Raw genomic sequence first — 17,172 nt, 5'->3', positions numbered from 1 at the left:
TTTTTCTACTCGAAGACCATGGAGCAAGGCTTCATACTCTGCCGCGTTGTTAGTACAAGGAAACATCAACTGTAACACATAACAAAATTTGTCACCTCGCGGAGAGGTTAACACAACTCCAACCCCCAAGCCTTCCAACTGTCTAGACCCATCAAAATGAAAAGTCCAATACATGTTGTCTGGTTTCTCTTCTGGCATCTGCATTTCTGTCCAGTCATTAATGAAGTCAACTAGTGCTTGAGATTTGATCGCGGTACGTGGCACATACTTCAACCCATGAGACCCAAGCTCAATTGCCCACTTGGCGACTCACCCAGTGGCTTCTCTGTTTTGAATGATGTCTCCCAAAGGAGCAGAGCTAACCACAGTGATTGGATGTCCCTAAAAGTAATGCTTAAGCTTCCGGCTTGCCATGAACACTCCATATACGAGCTTCTGCCAATGTGGATATCGTTGCTTGGATTCAATTAGCACCTCACTAACGTAGTAAACCGGCCGTTGAACCGGATGCTCCTTGCCAGCCTCCTTGCGCTCCACCACAATAGCCACACTAACGGCTCATGAGTTGGCGGCCACGTATAACAACAGCGGCTCTTTCTCAACTAGAGCAGCCAGGACCAGCGGCTCAGCAAGCTGTGTTTTCAGATCGCCAAAAGTAGAGTTTGCAACATTGCTCCAAACAAAATCATATGTTTTCTTCATCATCTGATACAGAGGCATTGCCTTCTCCCCTAACCGGCTTATGAAACGGCTCAAAGCAGCAACACGGCCCACCAGTCGTTGAACGTCATTGATGCATGTCGGTTTGGCCAGGGATGTAATTGCCTTGATTTTCTCTAGGTTATCCTCAATACCTCGGTTAGACACCAAAAAACCCAAAAGCTTGCCAACTGGGACTCCAAAAACACACTTGGCCGGGTTAAGCATCATTTTATAGACCCAAAGATTATCGAAAGTCTCTTTCAAATCTATGACCAAGGTTTCCTCTTTCCTGGATTTTACCGCTATATCATCCACATAAGCATGAACATTACGCCCAATTTGATCGTGAAGACAATTCTGCACACACCGCTGGTAAGTCGCCTGGGCACTCTTAAGCTCAAAAGGCATAGACACATAGCAGAAAGCCCCAAAAGGAGTGATAAAAGCCGTCTTCTCCTGATCCTTAACTGCCATCTTAATCTGATGATAACCCGAATAAGCATCCAAGAAACTCAAACATGCGCAACCCGCCATAGCATCAATGATCTGATCGATACGGGGGAGGGCAAAAGGATCAGCCGGACAAGCCTTGTTCAGATCGGTGTAATCCACACACATACGCCAGGTTCCATTCTTTTTGAGTACAAGCACCGAGTTGGCTAACCACTCTGGGTGAAAGACTTCTACAATGAAACCATCTGCCAAAAGCCGGGCCACCTCTTCTCCAATGGCCTTGCGCCTTTCTTCATTGAACCGTCAGAGAAATTGTCTGACAGGTTTAAACTTTGGATCAATATTGAGAGAGTGCTCAGCGAGTTCCCTCGGGACACCCGACATGTCTAAAGGTTTCCATGCGAAGATGTCTTGGTTCTCACGGATGAACTTGATGAGCACGCTTTCCTATTTTGGATCCAAGTTAGCACTAATGATGAACTGCTCGGATGAGTTGCCAGGCACAAAGTCAACCATCTTGGTGTCATCAGCTGATTTGAACTTCAACACTGGCTCATGCTCTGTTGTTGGTTTCTTTAATGATGTCATGTCTGCCGGGTCAACATGATCTTTGTAAAATTTTAACTCCTCTGTTGCACAGACAGATTCAGCATAGGCAGCATCACCTTCTTCACACTCCAAGGCTATTTTCCGGCTCCCGTGTACTGTGATGGTGCCCTTATAACCCAGCATCTTAAGCTGCAAATACACATAACACGGCCAAGCCATGAATTTGGCATAAGCCAGCCATCCAAACAGAGCATGATACGGGCTTTTGATCTTAACCACCTCAAAGGTTAATTTTTTTGCTCTGGAGTCATACTCATCCCCAAAGGCTATTTCCAGTTCAATCTTACTCACTCGGTATACCGACTTGCCAGGAACCACACCGTGAAAAACAGTGTTGGATTGTTTAAGACTCTTATCAGTCAATCCCATACGGCGGAACGTCTCATAGTAGAGGATGTTGATGCTGCTGCCTCCATCCATGAGTACCTTAGTGAATTTGTACCCACCAACCTGAGGTGCCACCACCAAAGCCAAGTGACCCAGGTTATCGACCCGGGGTGGGTGATCCTCTCTGCTCCACACAATAGGCTGCTCTGACCAACGTAACTAACATGGAACCGTCGGCTCAACAGCATTGACGGCCCTCTTGTGCAGTTTCTGGTCTCTCTTACATAAGCTAGTGGTAAATACATGGTATTGCCCACTATTCAACTACTTCGGGTTGCTCTGATATCCGGACTGCTGCTGCTGATTACCTTGGCCAGGTTGCGGATTATAACCTCCTTGGTTACTAGGATGGCCCTGACCGTGGAATCCTCCTCCACCTAAGCCGGCGCCCGGGCTTTGGAAACCGCCTCCACTGGGCCGCCACCTCGGCCGTGACCTCCATCAAACGTGTTTGAATTTTTGAACGCCTTCAGGATCGTACAATCTTTCCATAGGTGGGTGGCTGGCTTCTCCCGGGTGTCGTGTTTTGGACAAGGCTCATTCAATAACTACTCAAGGGTGGGACCTGACCCGCCCGACCGAGGGGGTTGTCTGCCCTTGCATCGTTGATTTCTGCCCTGTGTATTGGTGTTAGCAACAAATTCATCAGCCTTACATTTATTACCTCCTTGATTTGCCGGGTTATGCTGGTGACCCTTGCCATTGCCGTTCTTCTTTCCCTTCGTTGCCTTTTCTTCGTCAAACACCGGGTCCTTGGTAGTATCAGAACCAGCATACTTGACAAGAGCCGCCATTAATGTTACCATGTCATTACAGTCACCGTCGATGTCAAAACCGGCGGATCTCGGGTAGGGGGTCCCAAACTATGCGTCTAAGGCGGATGGTAACAGGAGGCAGGGGACACGATGTTTTACCCAGGTTCGGGCCCTCTTGATGGAGGTAATACCCTACGTCCTGCTTGATTGTTCTTGATAATATGAGTAGTACAAGAGTTGATCTACCACGAGATTGAAGAGGCTAAACCCTAGAAGCTAGCCTATGGTATGATTGTATGTTATCCTACGGACTAAAACCCTCCGGTTTATATAGACACCGGAGGGAGCTAGGGTTACACAGAGTCGGTTACAAGGAAGGAGATCTACATATCCGTATTGCCAAGCTTGCCTTCCACGCCAAGGAGAGTCCCATCCGGACACGGGACGAAGTCTTCAATCTTGTATCTTCATAGTCCAACAATCCGGCCAAAGGATATAATCCGGCTGTCCGGATACCCCCTAATCCAGGACTCCCTCAGTAGCCCCTAAACCAGGCTTCAATGACGATGAGTCCGGCGCACAGATCGTCTTCGGCATTGCAAGACGGGTTCCTCCTCCGAATACTTCATAGAAGATTTTGAACACGAGGATCGTGTCCGGATCTGCAAAACAAGTTCCACATACCACCATAGAGAGAATAATATTTTCACAAATCTAATCTGCCGATGCATTCTGCAGTGTGACATCACACCACAGCCAGGTCACCATTCGAATCGTTTTTCACAACCAACCTCAGCGTGTTTCGCGAGGCGGTTTCCTTGGCACGTCCTGTCGAAGCAGAGATCGTGTCCCCTTATTACGGGATTCCCATCAATACGGACATGGGTAACCCAACTGTGCCTATTGGTAGGACTCCTAGATCTTAGGCAAGTCCCAAATGGCTACGAGGAGGACGCTTGATACTCACCCTCTTTATAAAGGGGACAAGGCTTTTTCTTTTTTCCCTCTCGTGCTCAATCAAATCCTTCCCCCGCATCAAGTTCTAACACCCAAAACGCAGGTCTGGTGCTTCGGACCTTCAACTATATCCGGATCCAACCTTCAAGGTCGGTGGATGCCTTCCTCCGTCACGGAGGAGGACATCGAGAAGTTGAGAGAGGCCAGATATCTGACCGTCGAAATTTCGCATTAGTTGCCCGCCCAAGGGCAGGCCATCCCTACTCCCGAACCCAACGAGAGCGTCGTGTTCATCTCCCACTTCCTCCGAGGACTAGGCCTCTCTCTAGATCCCTTTGTTTGGGGTCTTATGTTCTATTACGGGCTAGATTTTCACGATCTGGCCCCGGATTCCCTTCTTCACATCTCGACATTTATTGTCGTATGTGAGGCCTTCCTCCGCATTACCCCTCACTTCGGCCTATGGCTCAAGACCTTTGATGTGAAGCCGAAGATGTTCGAGGGGCAGCACACAGCGTGCGAAGGCGCTTCAATAAGCAAAATCGCTGACGCTGCATGGCCTGAGGGTTGCTTCCCAGAGGTGTCCAGATTGTGGCAGCGAGAGTGGTTCTACATCACAGCTCCCCGAAGTGCCAAGTGGGTAGCTGCCCCCACCTTTCGCTCTGGCCCCCTACCACAACTGATGTCATGGATCAGCAGGGGGCTGAGCTGGGGTCCAGCCAAGGACGTGCCAATACTGCAAAGCCGTATCCGAGATCTCTTTCAGAGAGATTTCAGTCTGGTTATGGTAGTGCAAGTTATGCTAGTTCGTCAAGTCCAGCCTTGCATGTGGGAATTTAACCCGGAAGGACCGCGAGCTATTCAACATTTCCTCAGCATGACGCACGAAGAGATGTAAAAATTGTTCTTCGGACCACAAATAATGTGTCCGGACATCACTGAGGATGCAGGTCTGAGCTGCAATCGCCCAGATACCCAAGTAAGTAGCCCCGCATCCGAACACACTGTCCGTTTATTTATCGCAACGTCGCCCTAAAAAAGCTGCTTTTTGACCAGGATTGGATAGCGAAGGCAAAGTTGATCAGGTGTCCGGCCCCCTTCCTTGAGACCTCACCAAATCCCATGCTAACCAGGATGCTGGAGATCGCGCCTTATCAAGCGCCCTCAGGAGAAGATAAAGTGGGGAACAAGGAGGCTAGCGCCTCCGCAAAGGAGGTTAGCTAGGGAGGAGGGACTGAAACTTCCTCTCCCTAGAGAAGGAAGAGGACCGCCTCCGAGGACCTGGAGACAATGGTCTCCAAACGGGGGAAGAAATCTTCACCGGAGGGTCCTGCCCCGGGGGTTACCCCGGCCGCACTATGCCCTCAAGGGGATCAGCCCTCCACCGAGCTGTAAGTAAAAGGGCACTTAATAACCAAAGCATTTATCTTGCAGTTTGGATCTTAGCCCTTCTCAGCAAAGCTCGTCTTCAGGGGATCTTCTTCCAGAGATGATGGAGAGCGAAATGCCTCCCCCTGCCATTCCGCCTCATGAGGCGGGAGACCCCGAGGTGTCATCGCGGAGGGTTTCTCCTGATCCAGCAAGGCCTGAAGGCAATCCTATGGCCACCCGAAGTCCTCAGTATCAGGCTCTTGAAGAGAGAAATCGAAAGAGTCCGGCACCGCCTGGTGTGCGGTCGGACGTATTGAGGGATCTGCTAGAGCAAGCGGCTATCTCAGAAGAGCACCGCATGTTGATGGGTACGGTGATTGAAAGGATTTCGTCCGCCGAAAGAAGGTTGCATGAAGCCTTTATGAGTCTACTGATGGGTTTTGAGGTACGTGAAATGACGTACATTTTTGACAGTACCGCACATTTTTAGATGTGCCCTCTGTGGATAGTAGCCCCTGAGACTCTGGTTGTCATCAAAAACGGTGGCAAATAGAGGATCATAGTCCTAGGTAATAACCAGACCGCCTTTATGTGTAGGTGGTTGAAGCTCCGGTGGCTAGCCGGACTGATGGGTTTGCCGAACTAAGGCGGCAACTGGATGCGGCAGATGACGACATCGTGCTTGTTAAAAAGCGGTTTGACGAGGCACAGGGTAAGTAATTTTTCTGGTGATTGTCACATAATAATAGCAGCATGATGCCAGTATCTTTAATATGTTGTGACTGCAGATGGAGCTGCCACCGTGGAGACCCTTCGGGCGGAGCTTGCCCAAGCCAAGGAGCAAGCCAGGAGTAGCAATGCGGCTGCTTTAAAGGCGGCCGAAGAGTTAAGGGCCGAACAGGCCGCGCATTGCGACAACAAAGAAAAAATAGCCAAGATGGCTGTAGAGTTAAAATATGCTGCTGACCATTACCATCTTCTTGAAGAAGAAAACCAGGCGAAGGCGACGGACCTGGAGAAGGCCCGGGTGGCTGCCAAGGAAGCCCGCTGCAAAATTAGAGCGACGAAGGAGGAGATGCATCAAGCTACAGATATTATATCTGGGAAGCCCTTCTTGTTGCGGACTAAGTTCGGGGATCCGAAGTATACGCCTCTGGACTGGCTATAGAGTTCTGCGGACGCCTACGTGGATTTGGCTGCAAGTGCTGCTGATGCGGCCAAGTACTTCAAGGATCGGAAAGATCACGAAGTGGAAAAACTGTTTTGGTCATAGTTTCATGCTGCAGCCCATCCGCTGCTGTTGAATGAGCAAATGGCCGAGAGGGCCGAGCTCCATAGATTATATGGACTTGCCATGAGGTCCATTGTGGATCATCTGTGGCCGAGAGGGCCAAGGCCGAATAGCTACTTTAGCTTAGTGCAACAATTCCTTGGTGTTGTGCCACACATCGATGCTGTAAAGAGGTCGGCGTGCATAGAAGGCTCGCGGATGGCCCTTGCCCGTGTCAAAACATACTGGGCGGAGATGGATGCCACCACTGTTGCGGCACAGGGTTCGGCCATAGGCCGAGTGGCTGCCGAGCACTACTTTGAAGAAGTTCTTGAAGGCGCTCGTTCGATAGAGGCTCAGTGCTCGAAGAATATTATGTTTAAGTGACATGTATTCCCATTGTAAAAACAATGTTTTATTGAGTTTATCAAGGCTGTATTTATACTTTTGCCCAAAAGTACTATGATGCCTCCTGTGCGGCCGTTTATGTATATATGTATATAACCTGAAAGATGGCAGTCGTCGGCTTCAGCCCCCATGCATATAATGCGGGGCTGCTCGCAGAAGATGCATGTTCACACTTGATCCAATGTCTTGGGCCATTAAGGAGGTGATAGCAAAGTGAACTAGGCAATCGGACTATAATGCTTTAACACTTTCACTTAGCTAGAGGAGTTTGACAGTGGGGCTACTATATAGCCCCTGGTGGCTCCGCGCTCATCCGAATTCGGGGCGCGTACATGCTTGGTCGGGAAACGACCCTTCGTTAAGGCGGAGGAATCCCGAAGATTCTGCTAGGTCATCGAGTGGTTGACCAGTCTCATGCTATATTATGACAGTCAGTTTTCGGTTTTCTCTACTGAGGTGCTCGTCCGGATGAACCAGGGCACAATCGCAGTAGTTCTCCTGGTGCCGCCCTAGCCGATAGAGCGGAACACAAGGCAGCAAAACACAAGAGCCGGGCAAACCCAACATTTGACCAAAGACATGATTCAGAGCTGATGCATATAAGGCCAAACTCGCGACGCCGAACACTCCCTAAGGTATTCGGTCCTTATGATGTAAACCAGGCTAAATAGTGCCCTTTTTTATAAGCCCCTGGTGTCCAGGTACATGAAATATTCTGACGTGGCCACATGCCAATACGTCAGCATCGTTCTCAGTTGTACTGGGGATCTAGGGGATGTGTATCAACAAGAGACAATAAAAAAGGTTTATGCAGGGTCTTAATCTAAAAAGAATCCTTTGAACGGGTCCCTGCTGCACATCTGCGCCTGTGTCTCCGTTGTGCCGTATCCTGGACGGGTGTAGCACGATGGTCATCTATAAAAGAGAAGAACTTAGTTGAAAAGTTGTCGTGCAAAAGGTAGGTTATACTAAATAAACCATGTATAGTTCAAGATGAGTAAAGTTGAGCCTAATTGTCTCTTGTTTACACGCGTTGAGCCCCTTGTATTGTTATAGGGGTATAGCCATCAAACCTGTGTCAATTATATATAGCTACACCGGACTCATCTAACCGTGTCTGTAGTCTTGACGACCTATCAGATGATCTAGTTGGTGAGGCCGTCTAGTGTGCGGCTGCCAAGGCAGCCGCACGGTCTTCCGCGCACAAGGAGCGCTCAATATTTCCATTTACTGTAATGATGCCACATGGACCGGGCATCTTAAGCATGAGAGAAGTGTAATGCGGTATTGCGTTAAAGCGAGCGAAAGCTTCGCGTCCGAGTAGTGCTTGATAGCCACTTTGGAATGGAGCGATGTGGAAGGTTAACTTTTCGCTGCGGAAGTTATCGGGAAAGCCGAATATAACCTCTAGTAGTAGGGAGCCCGTACAATGGGCTTCTGGGCCTGGCGTTACTCCTTTAAAGGTAGTATTGCTATGGCTGATTTTTGTTGGGTCTATCCCCATCTTGCAGACTGTGTCCTGATATATCAGGTTTAAACTACTGCCGCCGTCCATCAGGAATCACGCAAAGTGGTATCCGTTAATTATCGGGTCTAACACCAAGGCAGCCCATCCTGCATGCCGGATACTTGCCGAGTAATCCCGATGATCAAAGGTGATCGGTTTGGACGACCAGTGGTAGAACTCCGTGGTGATAGGCCCTGGGGCATGTGTCTCTAGGAGTGCCTCTTTGTTTCTCCCCTTCATCACGTGTAACACGTTTACTGTTTTGACTTCTGGTGGGAATTTCTTCTGTTCCCCAGTGCTTTACTTGCGAGGCTCATCCTCATCTTCGCTTGGTGTATCCTGCCCCTTGTGTTCGGCATTGAGCTTGCCGGGCTGCTTGAAGACCCAACATTCTCTATGGGTATGATTTGCAGGTTTATCGGGGGTGCTGTGGATCTGACATATTTTGTCCAGAATCTTGTTTAGGCTGGACAGTTCGTCTCTGTTGCCTTTGGAGGGCCGCTTTTGCTGACCTGTCCGAGAGCTTCTGAATCCGACGTTTACCGCCGTGCTCTTCGGGCTATCTTCTTTATTCCGGCGCTTGTTTTTGCTGCATTGTGGCTTCCCGTTTCTGTCCCTGACTTCAGATGTACTTGGGTTGCTGGTGCTGCATTGGGCTAACCAGTTGTGCTCGCCCGCGCAAAAGCGGGTCATGAGGCTTGTTAATGCTGCCATTGTTCTCGGCTTTTCTTGGCCGAGGTGTCTGGCAAGCCATTCGTCTCGAACGATGTGCTTGAAAGCTCTTAAGGCTTGTGCGTTCAGATAGTCGACTATTTGGTTCTTTTTAGTGAGAAACCTGTTCCAAAGCTTTCGGGTTGACTCTCCGGGCTGTTGAGTTATATGAGTTAAATCGTCTGCTTCCGGTGGTCGGACATAGGTCCCTTGAAAATTTGCCCAAAAAGCGTCTTCAAGCTCTTCACAGCTTCCAATGGAGTTTTTGGGGAGGCTTTTAAGCTAGTGCCGAGCTGGCCCATTGAGCTTGAGGGGTAAGTACTTGATGGTGTGGAGATCGTCTCCTCGAGCCATGTGGGTATGGAGGATGTAGTCCTCAATCCAGACCCCAGAGTTTGTCGTTCTGTCGTACGCCTCTATGTTTACGGGTTTGAATCCCTCTGGAAATTCATGGTCCACCACCTCATCGGTGAAACATAGGGGGTGTGCGGCACCCCTGTATTTGGGTGTACCGTGGTGTTCGGATTTTTGTTGTGTTCCATTGCATGCTGGAGCGCGCTTGCTTGGCCTGTAGATGGATCTGGTTGCGCCGTCCTTTTGATGCGAGCCCTCACGTGGATCGCGTACTGGCTTGTGTGCGGCATCATTTGCCGCTCTATGTTGGCCACGAGGTCGTCTATCCGACCGGATGGCTGTTTTGTTTTTTGATTGCGGGGGATCTAAGGCCTCCTCATCGAATTTAGGTAGCAACTTTTGCTTCGGGTAGCTCTTTGTGTGGCGACTACCGCCGTACTTTGCTGCAGTGTTGAGTACTTCACTCCATCTAATTCTGAGTGCGTCTTGTGCAGCCCTGAGCCTTTGCTTCTGCTTTTTCAGACTCCTCGCAGTGGCAACAAGCCTTTGATGGGTATTCTGTTGCTCCGGGTGCCTGTCTGGTGTGATGTCATCCGGACTGTTATCTTCGCCGGAGTCGGTTTGTTCGGTTTGATTCTCCGTGTTGCCGTGGTCGGACGATCATTCAATGTCGTGTTTGTCGTCCGCTGGCTCACCCTGCTCTATCGCTGGGTCTATATGATCGTTGTTTCTGCCGAGGCGGGATTTGGAGTGGCGCATACGCCGCCGCTTTGACTGCTTCTCGAGGGAACAATCCTTTGACGCGTCCTTCCGTTCCTCGTCGTCGCTTTCTTTGGGTGTGTCCACCATGTATACATCATATGATGAAGTGGGCGTCCAGTGCCCTGTGGGCAGTGGTTCCTGTTCGTCTCCTACATCGTCGTCCATACCGCCAATGTCTTCGAAGTCGAAGTCGAGCATGCCGGTCAAATCGTCGACAGTGGCTACTAAGTGGGTGGTGGGTGGGCGGCGAATTTCTTCGTCATCCGCATCCCAATCCTACCGGACATAGTTCGTCCAGGACTCTCCTGACAAGGAGAGAGACCTTAATGAGTTCAGTATGTCGCCGAAGGGCGAGTGCTGAAAGATATCCGCGGAGGTGAACTCCATGATCGGTGCCCAGTCGGATTCAATAGGCATGGGCGCAGGCGGTTCGGAGTCCGTAGCCGGGGAAGAATCTGGTAGTTTGGCGTCACGGCTCTCGTGAAGGGTAAGGTCGATACTTGGCTCGATCGCCGCTGAGAATGCGGCCTCCATGGCGGGGTCTATCCACCCGTCCATGGATGGCGCAATTGGCTCCGAATTGAGGGTCGGAGTGGTTGCCGGTGCGGTCTCCTAAACACTGTCTGATGGTAGAGCTAAATCATGCTCATCGTGACCGTGCGGCGCACTCGGCAGGGGCTCGAATCCGTCGAAGATCAAGTCTCCGCGGATGTTGGCCGTGTAGTTTAAGGTTCCAAACCAGACCTGGTGGCCAGGGGCATAACTCCCGGTCTGCTCCAGATGGCCAAGCGAGTTGGACCGCAGTGCGAAGCCGCCGAATACAAAGATCCGTCCGGGGAGAAAAGTCTCACCCTGGACAGCATCGCTATCGATGATTGAAGGAGCCATCAAGCCTAACGATGACGACACAGAGGAACTCTCAATGAAAGCACCAATGTCGGTTTCAAAACCGGCGGATCTCGGGTAGGGGGTCCCGAACTGTGCATCTAAGGCGGATGGTAACAGGAGGCAGGGGACACGATGTTTTACCCAGGTTCGGGCCCTCTTGATGGAGGTAATACCCTAAGTCCTGCTTGATTCTTCTTGATAATACGAGTAGTACAAGAGTTGATCTACCACGAGATCGGAGAGGCTAAACCCTAGAAGCTAGCCTATGGTATGATTGTATGTTGTCCTATGGACTAAAACCCTCCGGTTTATATAGACATCGGAGGAGGCTAGGGTTACACAGAGTCGGTTACAAGGAAGGAGATCTACATATCCGTATTGCCAAGCTTGCCTTCCACGCCAAGGAGAGTCCCATCCGGACGCGGGACGAAGTCTTCAATCTTGTATCTTCATAGTCCAACAGTCCGGCCAAAGGATATAATCCGGCTGTCCGGATACCCCCTAATCCAGGACTCCCTCCGTCATGCTTGAGCCGCCCTAGCTTCCGCTTCAGAGGTTCAAAACGGCAATTTTTCTCCAACATCAAGACCGCTGAGCCGGCATCCAGCTTATCAAATGAATGCATTATCTCCTTGACCCGCCGCACCCAATGGGTTGTGGATTCACCATCCTCTTGCTTGCAATTGGTCAGGTCAACAATCGACATAGGCTGCTTACATGTGTCTTTAAAGTTCTGGATGAACCGGGCCTTCAACTCCGCCCATGAGCCGATAGAATTGGGTGGCAATCCCTTCAACCAAGTACGAGCTGTTCCATCTAACATCATAGTGAAATACTTGGCCATTGCTGCATCGCTGACCTCCAATAACTCCATAGCCATCTTGTAACGCTCAATCCAAGCCCCGGGCTGTAAGTCAGCCGTGTAATTAGGTACCTTACAAGGCCCCTTAAAGTCCTTTGGCAAACGCTCATTACGTATGGCCCGCACCAAGCAAGGGACGCCTCCGGTTCTTGTGGCCACTCCTGCCTCGACCGAGGTTGCTGAATAAGCGGGAAAAGTTTGATGAGCCGCCTGGTCTGCTGCCATTTGAACTGCTCATTGCGCCTCTTGACGAATACTCTCCTGATCCGCCAAGTTAAGGGCTCCAGCCCGCACCAGCTCATGCCTGTATGGCCGGTTGTGGCGTTGAGCATTGCTTGACATCTCTGCGGATTCCATATGCCTACTGTAACTCGGGCTCCGGCTTGGGCGAGGAGTTGAAAGGATCCTATCTCGACTATAGGAGTATGCATCCTGCTGCGCCAGAGCTGTTTGAAGAAGTTCTCTTACCCTCCGTGTTTCAATTGCTGCCGGTGAGTCACCTTCCATCGGAAGAGCCGCCAGATGAGCCGATGCTACGATGAGGTTTTCCAAAGGGATGGAGAAGTGACCCGGGTCAATTGGGACGTAATGAGGTGGAGCGGTAATTACACGAGGCGGATCCATGGCGCGCGGCTGGACCGGTGCACCGGGTGTTGTAATACGAGGTGCCTCCGGCGGGTTACTTCCCCCGGCTCCGGGTGTGTGAAAAAGATTCCTAGGATCGAATGTCAGAGGAAGACGTGATTGGGTTTTCTGATGCCTCCTCCTCATGACCTCGTTCGACGCGTTCAGATCCACCGAGAGCCGGAAGGTCTCCGCTTGAAGCTGTTGAGCACGAACGTCCAAAGCCGCCCGCTCTGCTGCCATCCTGACTTCCTCTGCGGCTAGATTTTCTTTAGCTTGCACCATCTCTTCACGTACACGTGCCACCTCTACGTCGTGTTGGGCTTTATCCGCCGGCTCTACCACGGCAGTCAACAGAGTCGTTAGTTTATCCATGAGGTCCATCAAGATCTGAGCCGGGGGGCGCGCGGGGTCTCCTGACCCGGCTGCGACCGACCTGGTAGCTGTTGCCACCGCTGCTATAGAGTTCTGCCCGGGCTATGTCCCTGCCATGAAGACTCCGACCCAATTCGGTGGCTCAAGAGGGTCCGGAATACTGCTGCCATCGGAACAGCCCCCAAGCATGCCGTCCTGCAGCTGGTACAAAGAGTATGTGTCTCCTGTTGATGAACCAGTATCAGAACAGACGGCCGTCTCACCGCCCTCCACCGATCCTGGAGAGTATTCACCGTTGTGGACGCAGCCTACAAAGGCATGCTTCACGGTGGATTGAACACGGGCGGTCCTCGTGCGCCGAGCCGTTTCGATGAGGTTGGTGTGGATGTCCGGCTCAGGACCTGACTCGCCGATCCGGCCTATGAAGACATGAATTCCGCCAAAGGGGACCCGGTATCCGTACTCAATTGAGCCGGCCTCGGGCCCCAGCCTTCGTCGTCGATGTAGAGCTTGCCGCGACGACTCTTGGTCATCCGGCCCACAGCGTATCCCTTGAGCCCTTCGAAGCTGCCCTTCAAGAACTCAAATCCACCGTGCGCTGGCCCCACGGTGGGCGCCAATTGTCGTGGAATTGTCACTGCAGATGTCCTAGAGCAAGGACTTAGTCGTAGGGCCATCACACTAGGAAGCTTAAAGGGGTTAATCGGGACAAAGGACACGAGAGGGTTTTATACTAGTTCAACCCCTTACAATGAAGGTAAAATCCTACGTCTAGTTGAGATTGGTATTGCTGGGGTTTTGATCACCAAGAGGCTCAACTCACCGGCTTGGTTATCGATTTGTTGTTTCTTGCCCTAAGCCGCCACCGGGTCGTCCCCTTATATACATGGGTTGACTCCTGGTGGCCTACAGAGTCCCGGCCGGCTCATAATCATGTCCGGCTCGGTGACTTCCTTTACATGCCTTTCTTTACAAGTCTTTCCTTACATATGGCGGTTCACAACATCAGGCCTTAAACCGCCTTCAGGCCTTTGGGCTTTCTATAAGATTTAATAAACTATAATCTTGAATGTTTACTGGGCTTCTTGTATAACCCGCCATTTGGGCTGACCCGGCCCCTCCTGGGCGGGTCATAACTGATAGTAATATCCCCAACATATCCCCGGAAAACTTTATGATGAGTGGGAACATACTATTAAAATTAAGATTAAAGATTATGAATGCTATGCTTTGTGTGATTTGGGTGCTAGTGTTTCCACGATTCGAAAAACCTTGTGTGATGTGCTAGGTTTCCGTGAATTTGATGATTGTTCTTTAAATTTGCATCTTGCGGATTCCACCATTAAGAAACATATGGGAAGGATTAATGATGTTCTTATTGTTGCAAATAGGAATTATGTGCCCGTAGATTTCATTGTTCTTGATATATAGATTGCAATCCTACATGTCCTATTATTCTTGGTAGACCTTTCCTTAGAACGATTGGTGCAATTATTGACATGAAAGAAGGAAATATTAGATTCCAATTTTCGTTAAGGAAAGGTGTCGGTGTCAAAACCAGCGGATCTCGGGTAGGGGGTCCCGAACTGTGCGTCTAAGGAGGATGGTAACAGGAGGCAGGGGACACGATGTTTTACCCAGGTTCGGGCCCTCTTGATGGAGGTAAAACCCTACGTCCTGCTTGATTATTCTTGATAATACGAGTAGTACAAGAGTTGATCTACCACGAGATCGGAGAGGCTAAACCCTAGAAGCTAGCCTATGGTATGATTGTATGTTGTCCTACGGACTAAAACCCTCCGGTTTATATAGACACCGGAGGGGGCTAGGGTTACACAATGTCGGTTACAAAGGAGGAGATATACATATCCGTATTGCCTAGCTTGCCTTCCACGCCAAGTAGAGTCCCATCCGGACACGGGACGAAGTCTTCAATCTTGTACCTTCATAGTCCAACAGTCCGGACAAAGGATATAGTCCGGCTGTCCGGAGACCCCCTAATCCAGGACTCCCTCAGTAGCCCCTGAACCAGGCTTCAATGACGATGAGTCCAGCGCGCAGTGTTGTCTTCGGCATTGCAAGGCGAGTTCCTCCTCCGAATACACCACGGAAGAATTTGAATACAAGGATAGTGTCCGACCCTGCAAAATAAGTTCCACATACCACCGTAGAGAGAATAATATTTCCACAAATCCAATCTGCTGACACGTTTTGGCAGTATGACATCATGCCATGGCCTGGTAATTATTTGAAGCGTTTTTCTTTAACCAGCCCCGCACAAAACACAAGGCGGTTTCTTGACACGTCTTGTCAAAGCAGAGATCATGTTCCCCTTATTACGGGATTCTCATCAATACGGACGTGGGTAACCCAACCGTGCCATCAATTATGGCGCTTCGGGGATAAGCGAGTTTTACCAGGCTAGTGGGGGCGCATAGTTTAGTCCGCCCTTATAAAGGGATAAGATCTCGCCTTTTTCTACCCACTCCTTCTTCCTTCTTGCTCATCCATTCTCGCGCACTCGAGCTCCAGCGCCCAAGTCCGCATCCTCCTTCTCAACTCTCTCCAAAACATGTCTGGAGCGGGAGGCAAGTGGATGGCCTCCTCCGTCATAGAGGGGCACATCAAAAAGTTACGCGGAGCCGTATACTTAGCCGCAGATATCGCACACCGGCCGCCAGCCGCGGGGCAGGTCATCCCTACCCCAGAACCTCACGAGAGGGTGGTCTTCCTCCCCCACTTCGTCTGCGGACTAGGGTTTCCCCTCCATCCATTTGTCCGCGGCCTCATGTTTTATTATGGGTTGGACTTTCATGATTTGGCCCCAAACTTCATCCTCAACATCTCGGTGTTCATCGTCGTGTGCGAGGCTTTCCTCCGCATCCGGCCCCACTTTGGCATGTGGCTGAAGACCTTCAGTATCAAGCCGAAGCTGGTGGGCGGCCAACAAGTGGAATGCGGCGGAGCCATAGTGGGCAAGATGCCCAACGTTACATGGCTCGAGGGCTCCTTCGTGGAGACCATAAAGGGGTGGCAATCGGGGTGGTTCTACATCACCGAGCCGCGCGACACCAACTAGGTGGCGGCCCCCGAGTTTTGATCCGGAATCCCCACGCGGCTCACTTCCTGGAAGGAGAAGGGCCTGTCCTGGGGTTCATCGGTGGAGCTGGACAGACTCCAAAAGTGTATCCGGAACATGAAAAGCAAGAAACGGAAGCTTGTCAGCATAGTCCAGGTCATGCTCTTCCGCTGGATCCTCCCGTGTCAACAACGGGACTTCAACTTATGGGAGTTCGACCCGGCCCAGCAACAGACTCTACACGAGCTCTTCGACATGACGCATAAGGACGTCTGGAGGGTGCTGTTCAAGGGCGCGGAGGTCCCTCCCTCTCTTACCGAGGACCGCGGGCTAAGCGCGAAGCGCCCTGCGAATCCGGTAAGTTCTGTACATTTGGTAGGATATTTATTTCCCATAGCTTAACCATGTGCGGGGTCTGAGCTCCCATGCCCTTGACAGGACTGGGTGGACGCATCAGAGCAGATTAACTGTCCGCCCCCCCTACCCGAAGACACCGCAGACGCTCTCCTGACGGAGATGATGACTCTGGCTCCTTATAAGGTGCCGGAGAAGACCAAGAAGAAGGCCAAGGGAACCTTAAAGAGTTCCCGGCGCCAGGTGGTATCAGACTCATCGTCTGATAACTCCGCGACACACTCCTCCAATGAAGACGAGGAGGAAGATGAGGATGCTCCCCCTCCAGCCGGGGGAGACAAGAAAAGGAAGGCCGCCCCAACCGGGGAGGCCGAAGGGTCCAAGAAGGGAAGGACTCTTCTTCCGGACTGCTCCACCACCGCCGCCGAAGGCGAAGATGAGTGGCTGCTTAGGGCCAAGCCCCTGGCGAAGTTGTAAGTATCCAGATACCAGAGTAACTCATAGCATACCATTGTCGCACTGCTTCTCCTAACACCAAATATGATTATGCAGACCGCCCCAAGCCCGTATTGACGTATCTTCATCGGACGGTTCCTTGGACTCATTGGATATGGATAGCGATCCACTTCCGACCGCCTCCTCCCCTTGCCCTACGGACAATGCCGAGGTATTGTCTCAAGGGGTGCCAAGCCGGGGGGAGACAGTCCCGGAGGCGCCTCAAGGCGACCTTCTGGACTCCAGGAG

The sequence above is a fragment of the Triticum dicoccoides genome, chromosome 4A (genome assembly GCF_002162155.2).
Source record: "Triticum dicoccoides isolate Atlit2015 ecotype Zavitan chromosome 4A, WEW_v2.0, whole genome shotgun sequence".
Taxonomy (NCBI): domain Eukaryota; kingdom Viridiplantae; phylum Streptophyta; class Magnoliopsida; order Poales; family Poaceae; genus Triticum; species Triticum dicoccoides.
This window is presented reverse-complemented; position numbering follows the sequence as displayed.